The sequence below is a fragment of the Tamandua tetradactyla genome, chromosome 15 (genome assembly GCF_023851605.1).
Source record: "Tamandua tetradactyla isolate mTamTet1 chromosome 15, mTamTet1.pri, whole genome shotgun sequence".
Classification (NCBI taxonomy): domain Eukaryota; kingdom Metazoa; phylum Chordata; class Mammalia; order Pilosa; family Myrmecophagidae; genus Tamandua; species Tamandua tetradactyla.
The window spans coordinates 9,176,428-9,188,708 of record NC_135341.1 but is presented as its reverse complement, the minus strand read 5'-3'; the positions used below and the strand labels follow the sequence as shown (position 1 = coordinate 9,188,708).

Genomic DNA, 12,281 nt, shown 5'->3' with positions numbered 1-12,281 from the left:
AAATTAAGTTGCATGGATCCAACAGATGGTGAGAGACTGAGGGCAGGGACTGTCTCAGGACTCAGCATAGGGCTTGGCACAGAGCAAATACTTGATATATATTTTCTGAGTAAATCAATCTCAAAAACAGTGCAAGCCATTTTAGGTCCTGATTTACAAAGCAACGCTTTAGGAAGAGTGTGAGAATCACATGTAGAATAGATTACTGGCAAAACCAGTTGGAAGGTTATTCCAAATCTTACATTGATTGTTGTTTCCAAAAAGGCAAGGACCATCTCTCTGTGTTTTAATGCTATAACCCTACTGTCTGCCTAGCACAGTGACTGACACATAATAGGTAGTAAATTAGTTCTACACAGCACTAGATTTGAGGTTTGATGAAAATATTTGACAGAAAATTTATACATGTATATTTACTGTGACAAAACTCAAAAATAACACAAGAACCTCAAAAGACACAGATGTTGGTCAAGGAGACCAAATAAAATCAAGAAGTGGGGTATCAATGAGGCAAGTTTTAGAGTTTCTCAAAGTTTTTTCATTCCTGTGGTGTCCAGGCTATAAACAGGTGAGCACTGCAAAGTTGTCCAAAGCCCCACTCAGGGATTACTCAGGTTCACAACCTGGGAAGTAGCGCCATGACCACCAAAACTCCAGTGTGGTGGCTAAACTGGATAATCACCCAGATCTAATTTTTGCATTATGGGTACATTTCTTACTATGACATCCTTTGCTTTATTAGCTACAGATTAAGTAATAGTGATTCAGCATCACCCAAGCTGAGTGACCTTCACTATCATTCACCTCTGACAAAAACCTGAGTTAGACGCGAGCATATCAGTCTAAGCACAACCTAGATAAAACTCAAAAAATACTAGAGTGAAATTATCTGGCTTTTTCAACCCAGAGGAGGTCTGCTGAATTTTTACTGTTAACTGAAAGCACAGTGGGGAGTTAAGAGTGAAATATGTCTGTGGGAGTATCACATGAGCTTCCATGGGGCAAGAAACACTTAATTTTTCTTCACTTTTTAAAGTGAATGACCATCCCCAATTCAGTTTCTTGGTTTCCAGATCGTAACAGTGCACCCTTCTTCAGCACAGAGCACATGCATATCACTGGTCCTCCTCAGAAACCGGGGTGAGTTACCTATGGTTCACAGGAATAAATATTCTGCTCCTACCAAAGTAAGTTTGAGAGGTGGTGCTTAAGAACGACACAGTCAGATTGACCATGCTAAGAGCTCTAGATATTATTTTTAAATAAAGCTCCAAAACTATAAATCTCAATCCTTAGGCCACATTTGCTTGCCCCTTTGCAAAATCACCTTTTCTTCAAAGTCAGGCTCAACATTTGTTTTACAGGGCACTGTTCATTAGCATTTTTGTGGGAGCAATACGATTCTGTCCTCAGTGTTGCTGTCCCAGATGCCTCCCAACAGTTCTTCCTAGTTTCTGCCTTACACCCCTTTAATTTCTATCTCCACACCACACGTTCTGTGATTTTCCAGAATTACCAATCTGATCATGGCAATTCCTGACATGAAACTTTCCACCATTCCTTAGGACTCTGAGGAATAATGCAAAACTACTTAACCTGAATATGAGACCCTTCATGATTAAGCCCCTGCTTAAAACCTCAGCCATCTCAAGACACCCCATTCTCCCTCTTGCACCTGGGCCATGGCACATGCTGCTACCTGGGGCTACAGTGACCTTCATCTTTACCAACTCTTTGGCTTCCTTCCCTTTCAACACCAAACCCCATTCTGCCTACATAACTTTCATAGAGTGTTCAAGGCTTGGATTTGGCATTGGGAATCATCTCCTCTGAAAAGTCTTTAATCCTCTCCTTTGTGCTGGGGCTTCTAAATAGAGCAACTCTGAGCTCATTTCAATTAAAGCAATTACTACTCCACATTGTAATAATTTATTTACTTGTCTTTCCTCCCACCATTTATACCCATTATTTTCTCAGCCCCAGAACTAACAAAATGCAAAATTTGAGGACATTTAGTTGGTCTAATACATGTTTGTTGTGCTAAGCAAGGATAAAATTATATATTACCTCTATGTAAAGTCCAATATGAGAGCTATTTTGGAATTTAGGACCAAGGTAAACCGACTATCTCCAAAGCAATTGGCTGGCTTTCTCCTTTGTGATAGTGAAAGCTAAATTTAACTATGTTGCTTTATTCTAGATCCTGGATTATTCAAAGCCAAGTTGATATTTAACTATTGTAACAGTGGCTGGCATATTTGTTCCTTTCTTTCTTTGACATCATTTTCTTTTATAACTTGATTAATTAACAGAATTTTTGGAAAACATGTGGAATCAAAATAAATATAATGAATAATGTATTAGTTAGGGTTCTCTAGAGAAACAGAATCAACAGGGAACACTTGGAAATATAAAATTTATGAAAGTGTCTCACGTGACCATAGGAACGCAGAGTCCAAAATCCACAGGGCAGGCTGTGAAGCTGATGACTCGGATGGCCTGGATGAACTCCACAACAGAGGCTTACCAGCCAAAGCAGGAATGCAACCTGTCTCCTCTGAGTCCTCCTTAAAAGGCTTCCCATGATTGCATTTAGCATCACTAATTGCAGAAGACACTCCCCTTTGGCTGATTACAAATGTAATCAGCTGTGGATGTAACTGACGTGATCATGACTTAATCCTATGAAATGTTCTCATTGCAACAGACAGGCCAGTTCTTGCCCAATCAGATGAACAGGCACCACAACTTGGCCAAGTTGACACCTGTCCCTAACCATGACAGTCCACCCCTTGTCAACTTGGCACCTATATATATATATATATATATATATATATATATATATATATATATCACCTTAGACCATACTTAATTTCCAAATGAAAACAAATAAGCACACATTTTTTCTTTTACCTGACAATACTCAACTGTCCTGCATATAACTGGAAACACATTAAATCTCTCCAGAATAGGGTGCAATCCTTGGGCAACATTCATTCTTAAACTTGATATCTTACAACTTAAATAGTATAACACGAACAAAACAGCATTACAGTCCTCGTTTCTGTAACTGATCACGTGGTCAAAGTTCATATTTATCACTACCTTCTTCCACTACCCATTCCATGTTCCCTTTCCCCTCAGCAAGCACTTCAGCTGGCCGTGGTTCTTTGCCTTGTGGGGTGACCCAAACCTTCATTCCTGAAGTTTCAGAGCCATTAGTAGTCCTGCTTGGATTGTGTTGTTGCAGTTTTCCATTGATTTTAATCACAGGGCATGGTAGTACTAATAGACGCCCCAGGGGATCTCCTATATTCCAAGAAAACTCTTCTTTACCTCCATTATGTAGTTGCAGTCCTACTTCCTTCTGATAGTCAGGGTCAATTACCCCAGGCAATAATGTAATCCCCTTCTTGGTGTGTTGATCCAGAGGCATAAGTAGCCCAAAGTGACCAGGTGGCAATCTTAACTTCCAGTTCAGTGGTATCTCTGTTGTTTCTCCTGGAGGAGGCACACCCCATTTTGGAACTAAAACCTGTAGACCAGCAGAACTCAGGGTAGCAGGGACAGGAAGCAAAAATTTTCCTAGTGGATCACTAGGGGTAATAGTGAGTGGCACCACACCCATTTCCACCCCTTGGTTCCTGGACCCATGGATCCTGGCTATGGGAGAAACAGCACCATACAGCGGATGCTGATTCAGAGCATATACAGCTTCCTGGAGAACATTACCCCAGCCTTTCAAGTTTTTGCCACCTAGTTGGCACTATAATTGAGTTATCAAAAGGCCATTCCACCGTTCTATCAATCCAGCTGCTTCTGGATGATGGGGAACATGGTAAGACCAGAGAATTCCATGAGCATGTGCCCATTCCCGCACTTCATTTGCTGTGAAGTGTGTTCCTTGATCTGAAGCAATGCTATGCGAAATACCATGATGATGGATAAGGCATTCTGTAAGCCCACGGATGGTAGTTTTGGCAGAAGCATTGCATGCAGGGAAAGCAAACCCATATCCAGAGTATGTGTCTATTCCAGTTAGAAGAAATCGCTGCCCCTTCCATGAAGGGAGTGGTCCAATGTAATCAACCTGCCACCATGTAGCTGGCTGGTCACCTCGGGGAACGGTGCCATATCGGGGGCTGAGTGTGGGTCTCTGCTGCTGGCAGATTGGGCACTCAGCAGTGGCTGTAGCCATGTCAGCCTTGGTGAGTGGAAGTCCATGTTGCTGAGCCCATGCATAACCTCCATCCCTACCACCATGACCACTTTGTTCATGAGCCCATTGGGCAATGACAGGAGTTGCTGGGGAAAGAGGCTGACTGGTATCCACAGAACAGGTCGTCTTATCCACTTGATTATTAAAATCTTCCTCTGCTGAGGTCACCCTCTGGTGTGCATTCACATGGGACACAAATATCTTCATGTTTTTAGCCCACTCAGAAAGGTCTATCCACATACTCCTTCCCCAGACCTCTTTGTCACCAATTTTCCAATTATGGTCTTTCCAAGTCCCTGACCATCCAGCCACACCATTAGCAACGGCCCATGAGTCAGTATACAAACGCACCTCTGGCCAGTTTTCCTTCCATGCAAAATGAACAACCAGGTGCACTGCTCGAAGTTCTGCCCACTGGGAGAATTTCCCCTCGCCACTGTCCTTCAAGGACACCCCAGAAAAGGGGTTGTAATGCTGCAGCTGTCCACCTTCAGGTGGTACCTGCATATCGTGCTGAACCATCTGTAAACCAGGCCCGAGTTTTCTCTTCCTCAGTCAATTCACTGTAAGGAACTCCCCAAGAGGCCATAGCTCTGGTCTGGGAAAGAGAAGGCAATGTAGCAGCAGGAGTGGAAACCATGGGCATTTGTGCCACTTCTTCATGCAACTTACTTGTGCCTTCAGGACCTGCTCTGGCTCTATCTCGTATATACCATTTCCATTTTACAACAGAGTGCTGCTGTGCATGCCCAACTTTATGGCTTGGTGGGTCAGACAACACCCAACTCATGATAGGCAACTCAGGTCTCATGGTAACTTGGTGGCCCATGGTTAAGCGTTCAGTCTCTACTAAGGCCCAGTAGCAGGCCAAAAGCTGTTTCTCAAAAGGAGAGTAGTTATCTGCAGCAGATGGTAAGGCTTTGCTCCAAAATCCTAAGGGTCTGTGTTGTGATTCTCCTATAGGGGCCTGCCAAAGGCTCCAGACAGCATCTCTATTTGCCACTGACACTTCCAGCACCACTGGATCTGCTGGATCATATGGCCCAAGTGGCAGAGCAGCTTGCACAGCAGCCTGGACCTGTCGCAGAGCCTCCTCTTGTTCAGGTCCCCACTCAAAATTAGCAGCTTTTCTGGTCATTCGATAAATGGGCCAGAGTAGCACACCCAAATGAGGAATATGTTGTCGCCAAAATCCAAAAAGACCAACTAGGCATTGTGCCTCTTTTTTGGTTGTGGGAGGGGCCAGATGCAGCAATTTATCCTTCACCTTAGAAGGGATATCTCGACATGCCCCACACCACTGGACACCTAGAAATTTTACTGAGGTGGAAGGCCCCTGTATTTTTGTTGTATTTATCTCCCATCCTCTGACACGCAAATGCCTTACCAGTAAATCTAGAGTAATTGCTACTTCTTGCTCACTAGGTCCAATCAACATGATATCATCAATATAACGGACCAGTGTGATGTCTTGTGGGAGGGAGAAACGATCAAGGTCTCTGCGAACAAGATTATGACATAGGGCTGGAGAGTTGATATACCCCTGAGGTAGGACAGTGAAAGTATATTGCTGACCATACCAGCTGAAAGCAAACTGTTTCTGGTGGTCCTTACTAATAGCTATTGAGAAAAAAGCATTTGCCAGATCAATAGCTGCATACCAGGTACCAGGGGATGTATTGATTTTCTCAAGCAATGATACTACATCTGGAATATCAGCTGCAATTGGAGTTACCACCTGGTTGAGTTTACGATAATCCACTGTCATTCTCCAAGACCCATCTGTTTTCTGCACAGGCCAAATAGGAGAGTTGAACAGGGATGTGGTGGGAATCACCACCCCTGCATCTTTCAAGTCCTTAAGAGTGGCAGTAATCTCTGCAATCCCTCCAGGAATACGGTATTGCTTTTGATTTACTATTGTGCTTGGTAGGGGCAATTCTAGTGGCTTCCACTTGGCCTTTCCCACCATAATAGCCCTCACTGCACGAGTTAGAGAACCAACGTGGGGATTCTGCCAGTTGCTCAGTATGTCTATGCCAATTATACATTCTGGAACTGGGGAAATAACTACAGGATGGGTCTGGGGGCCCACTGGACCCACTGTGAGATGGACCTGAGCTAAAACTCCATTGATTAACTGGCCTCCATAAGCCCCCACTCTGACTGGTGGTCCAGAGTGATGTTTTGGGTCCCCTGGAATTAATGTCACTTCTGAACCAGTGTCTAATAATCCCCAAAATATCTGATCATTTCCTTTTCCCCAGTGCACAATTACCCTGGTAAAAGGCCGTCAGTCTCCTTGGGGAAGACTTAGAGGAAAGTTAACAGTATAAATTTGTGGCAGTGTAAAAGGTTTCTCCCCCATAGGGACCTGGCCTCTCCTTCATTCAAGGGGCTCAGGGTCTGTAAACTGTTTCATGTCTGGAAATTGATTAAGGGGCCGTGACTCTGTGTTTTTGTAATTCAGGTTAGATTTCTGTTCCCTTGACCTAGAACTCTTTTGTTTATACAGCTCCAACAAGAATTTAGTAGACTGCCCTTCTATTGTATTTCTAGGCACCCCATGATTTACTAGCCAATGCCACAAATCTCTGCGTGTCATATAATTTTGATGCCTCCTTTGAGTTTGTTGTCTATTATAATAGCCGCATCTACCCTGTCTTTGGTGATTAAGTGCTGCCACCTGGCTTCTGCCAACTCGGGATCCTGTCATCCCCATTATGTTTAAGGATTCCAGCTCAGTGACAGCAGTTCCTACAGTAATATCTGACCTACAGAGAAGTGCAACCACAGAGCTCTTGAGGGATGATGGTGCTAGTCTCACAAACTTATTTCTCACTGTTCTGGTAAAAGGTGCATCCTCTGGACATTCCTGGGGTGTAAGGGTAGGCTTTGCATGATAAATCCACTCTAATATTCCAATCTCTCTAAGCCTCTGGATCCCCTCATCTACATTATACCAGGGCAGTTCTGGCATTTCAACCTCAGGTAATGTTGGCCACCTTTTGATCCATGTTTCAACCAACCACCCAAACAAGCTGTTAACACCCTTTCTAACCGCTCAAGCTATAACATTGAATGCAGAATCTCTGCTTAGTGGGCCCATATCAATAAATTCAGCCTGATCCAGCCTTATATTCCTCCCACCATTATCCCACACTCTTAAAATCCATTGCCACACATATTCCCGATTTCTGTCTATATAAATTGGAAAACCCACACAGTTCTTTTGGAGTATAACGTACCTCCTCATGTGTGATACTTTGTACCTCACCTTTAGGGGCCTGTTGGGACTTTAGTCTAGTTATAGGTCTAGAAGAAATGAGGGGTGGTGGGGGTGGGTCATGAAAAGAATAAGAAATATCTTCCAAGCCATTTGCTTCAGGGCCTTCATTTGCAGTTTCATCTGGTGAAACAGGATTAATAACTCTAGGGCTAATCCCTTCAGGAGGAGGTTGGGTGGCCAATTCCTCAAGGCAGGCTGGAGGTGGGGCGGCTATGTCCTCAGGGCAGACTATTACAGGGTTATCTAGAGAAGGCTCAGCATGGTCTAGGGTTTCAACCTCACCCCCAACATCATTATCAATCCATATGTCACCATCCCATTTTTCAGGGTCCCACTCCTTTCCAATAAATGCCCTCACTTTAACGGCAGACACCATGCAAGACTGAGATTTCAGTTTACGTTGTAAAGTTGCTACTCTAACAATAATATTCTGAGTCTGATTTTCAGAGATCTCAAGTCTACAGCTACAGGAAATAAGATTTTCCTTCAGGATACTCATAGAAACCTCTAGATCTTTCAGACGGCGCTTAAGCTTCTCGTTTGAAACCTTAAGCCCATCCCTTTCACCCTTTAATGTAGACAGTATATCCAACAACAACCAACCAACATCTCTATAACTCTTATTTCTACAAAACTCTGTAAAGGTGTCAAAAACATTATCCCCCAGAGTCTGGCTTTGTACAAGCGAAGCATTAGGAGAATCAAATGATGATATTTTGACTATCTCCTTTGCCAACTCAGTCCAACTCACTTCTTTGGGAGTGTCATTCTGATTATGGGAATCAGAGTCCTTAGTGTCTCTGAGTCCAGTCAGAGTAGAAAACCATTCATAAAAACCCATTTTTAAGATTCTGTTCCTTAAGAACCACTCCTGGTACCAAGATGTATTAGTTAGGGTTCTTCAGAGAAACAGAATCAACAGGGAACACTTGCAAATATAAAATTTATGAAAGTGTCTCACGTGACCATAGGAACACAGAGTCCAAAATCCACAGGGCAGGCTGTGAAGCTGATGACTCGGATGGCCTGGATGAACTCCACAGGAGAGGCTCACCAGCCAAAGCAGGAATGGAACCTGTCTCCTCTGAGTCCTCCTTAAAAGGCTTCCCATGATTGCATTTAGCATCACTAATTGCAGAAGACACTCCCCTTTGGCTGATTACAAATGGAATCAGCTGTGGATGTAGCTGACGTGATCATGACCTAATCGTATGAAATGTCCTCATTGCAACAGACAGGCCAGCACTTGCCCAATCAGATGAACAGGTACCACAACTTGGCCAAGTTGACATCTGTCCCTAACCATGACAAATAACAAGTACAAAAATACATTTAAGGCATAATTCCAAAGGTGAAGAACATTTCTATTTGGTAGAGGGGGGCAGTAAATGAGTATACAAATAGCAAGCCAATTTTGCATTATTCCTGAGAGTACTGTTTCAATGTGCACAGGCTGTGTGAGTCTGGTACTGGGTTCAAAGGAAGGAAAAGCCACATTTCCTTTATAACTGGAAGAAATGGCCTCAAAGGAAAGGAGAACATTCTGACAAGCAGGGATAAAAGCCACTGCAGGTAGAAGGAAGAACTTGTGAAAGGCAGTCAGGAGAGAGAATATAGTAAGTAAGTATCTGGTATGGAAATAAAATTTGAAAGTTGGTCCCTTCTACTCTCAACGCACATGCAAATGCTTGATGTTTCCAAACATCAGCAAGCCAATAAGAAATTGCATGGACATCAGGATTTAGTGATTTCTAACCTCAAATTGATCTTTAAATCATGCTATCATGTCAGGAGAGAGTGTTTCGTGAAATTCCGATAGGTCACGTGACAGGTTGTGAACTCTAAAGTTGTTTATTGGATTGTATTTTAAAACTGTATCTCAAACATCCACGGTCCAGAGTTGTCCCCCTGTCTACCCTGATACTGGTTTTCTCTTGCAATATTACTGAATAAACTATAAAGGAAAATAAAGCTGATAGAGTAAGTTGTATTTGTTTTTCATTTGTTAAAACTGAAAACTACTGGGTGCACGGGTGGTTCAGTGGTAGAATGCTCGCCTTCCACGCGGGAGACCCAGGTTCAATTCCCAGACTGTTCACCCCTCAAAAAACAAAACAAAACTGAAAACTATTGTAGCAGTAGCCCCTTAGAGTCTTGTGATCCCCAACCTCAACCTTACCTTTCCAAAGGGCTCTATGTATGAAATCAACATGGTTGTGGCTCCCTCCCCATTTTACCCAGCCAGATTTAAATTTCCACTGCTCCCCAGTAGAGCAGATCTCAGATGGGCATTATGAATAAGAAGTAAATTCTCTTAAACTAGTTTATACTAAAATGAGAGTCTCTGATGGAAAGAATTAATATTCTAAGTAAAAAAGAATCTGAAATCTGGTAAATTCATACAAAAGAATAATATACAACAAATGAAAATGACTGAACACTAATTATACAGGAAAACCTGGAATGAATATCACAAAGGTAACTTTGAAAATGCTCCACACAAAATAATACAAGTATGGCTTTATTTATAGTATTTCTTTTAATAGTAAAATTAATATTATTAATATTTAAAGTATTATACTATTATGACTCTGTTAAAGAGATATTGTGATGGCTTTGCCTAGATGACTTAGTAACTGATTGACTCTTATAAAAAGGGGAGGAAAAAAAAAGTTAAAAGTTAAAGTCATTTTAAGGCTGCTCCCCAAATAAGTCTAAAGAAGTGGGTATGTATGAATCAGGGAGTAATGATGAAGATGTCCCACTTAGCTTTCACTTCAAGAGAACCTGTTGCACGGAACAGAGTTGACTGATGGCCTCCTTTTGTAAGGATAATTTTCCCTCTCCCCAACTTTCATCAAGATAATCTCCCTACTTTACCCCTAGTCTCTTGAAATATGTGGAGACTCCTGATTGATTCTTAGCATTTGGCTTCCAAACAGGCCCAGCCAAGTCAGCATATCAGAGTGAAAATAGCCCTCAGATGGTGGGCTAAATTACAAAGCAGACGCCCTTAGATGATTAGAAAATGAACTGAGAAAAGTTGTTGGTTTGTAGAGAGTAGGAGTCCTGCGCTATTCTTTGAGGAATTAGTGTCGTCATGCATATTTAGAGTTCTGTCTCAGACCGCATTCAGATATCCCTTGAATTCCATTCTGGAATAGTCGCACAAGGCAAAATTGCGATCCTCAGATGTGAACCTCGCAAAACTGCATATAAAATACATATCCTGTGTATAGTATTCAGTGCAGAATGCCATATCCAACAGTTTTCATCAACACCTTCTTTCTCTTCATATCCTAACAGCTCAGTGTGTATAATTTTAAATGTAAGCGTGCAATAATATGACCTAATTGTTGGAACAGGATGTAACTAGAAAAATATCATGGTCTTTTTCTATATTTCTCACAAATACATCCTCAGAAAATCAAGAGAATAAAATCCTGGACCTCCACCAACAAAATCACTCTAAGGTTTTGAGCTGGCATATGCAGAAAAAAGCAGGAAAAGTAGGAAGAGAGCTACTGTGAGGATGGAAGATTTTGCACAGAGAATCGATTTTGAGACTCAGGCAGGCATCCTAGAAGTAAATGCCCTTTGGAAATGTTGAATATAAGCTTAGGAGACAGTTTGAGTCTTATAAGGATATGGTAAACCGAATAATGGCACCCCAAAGATGTCAACATCCCAGTCCCTGCCAACTGTGAATATATTACCTTATAAGGCAAGAGAGACTTTGCAGACAGGATTAGATGAAGGATCTTGAGTTGGAATGATTATCCTGGATTATTCAGTCGGCCTCATGTAATCACAAGGACCCTTACAAGTGGGAGGCAGGAGAGTCAAAGAGTCAGAGGGAAGGAAATGCAGGCATACCTCATTATATTGTGTTTCACTTTATTGCATTTTGCAGGCACTGCATTTTTTTTAAGGTTTGCAGCAATGCTGCTTGGCATCAAACAAGTATTTCGGTGCCATTTCCCCAATAGCATGTGCTCACTTCATGTCTCTATACTATATTTTAATTAAAGTATGCACACTGTTTTTTAGACATAATGCTACTGTACACTTAACAGACTGCAGTAGAGTATAAACATAACTTTTATATGCACTGGGAAACCAGAACACTCATGTGATTTATTGCCGTGCTTGCTTTATTGTGGTGGTTTGGAAGGGAACCCACAGTATCTCCAAGGTATGCCTCTATGATGATGAAAGCAGGGGCTGTAGTCAGAGACTGAAGATGCTATGCTGTTGGCTTGAAGATAAAGGAAGAGGCCATGAGTCAAAGAAGGGAGATGGTTTCTAGAAGCTGGAAAAGATAAGGGTACGGCTTGTTCTTTCTTCCCTAGAGACTCCAGAAAGAACACAGGCCTGCAAATACCTTGGTTTTTAGTCGAATGAAACCCATGTCAGATTTCTGACCTCTGTAACTGTAAGATAAGTTAGTACTGTTTTAAGCCACTAAGGTTGTGGTAATTTGTTACAGGAGTAGTCGGAAAGTAATACAGATTTTGGTACCCACAAGTGGGATGCGGCTGGGACAATTACTTTTAAAAATTATGAATGTGTCTTTGCAATGTGAAAATGGACAGAGGCGGGAAGAACTGAGAGTAACACAGTTGCCTTGAACAGACTGTTAGTAGAAATATGGATGTTAAAAATTGCTGGTGAAGACTCATAAGGAAGTAAAGAGCACACTGGAGAAAACCTATATTGTCTTAGAGCATACCTAAATCATCATAAACAGCCTGTTGTAGAAATATGGATGTT

At 42.0% G+C, this 12,281-nt stretch overlaps 1 protein-coding gene across 3 annotated transcripts in view; it reads right to left on the bottom strand.

The window, feature by feature from the left end:
* CNTN3 (contactin 3) overlaps positions 1 to 12,281 on the bottom strand; it is a 371,507-nt gene that overhangs the window by 90,168 nt on the left and 269,058 nt on the right. The window lies entirely within an intron of this gene.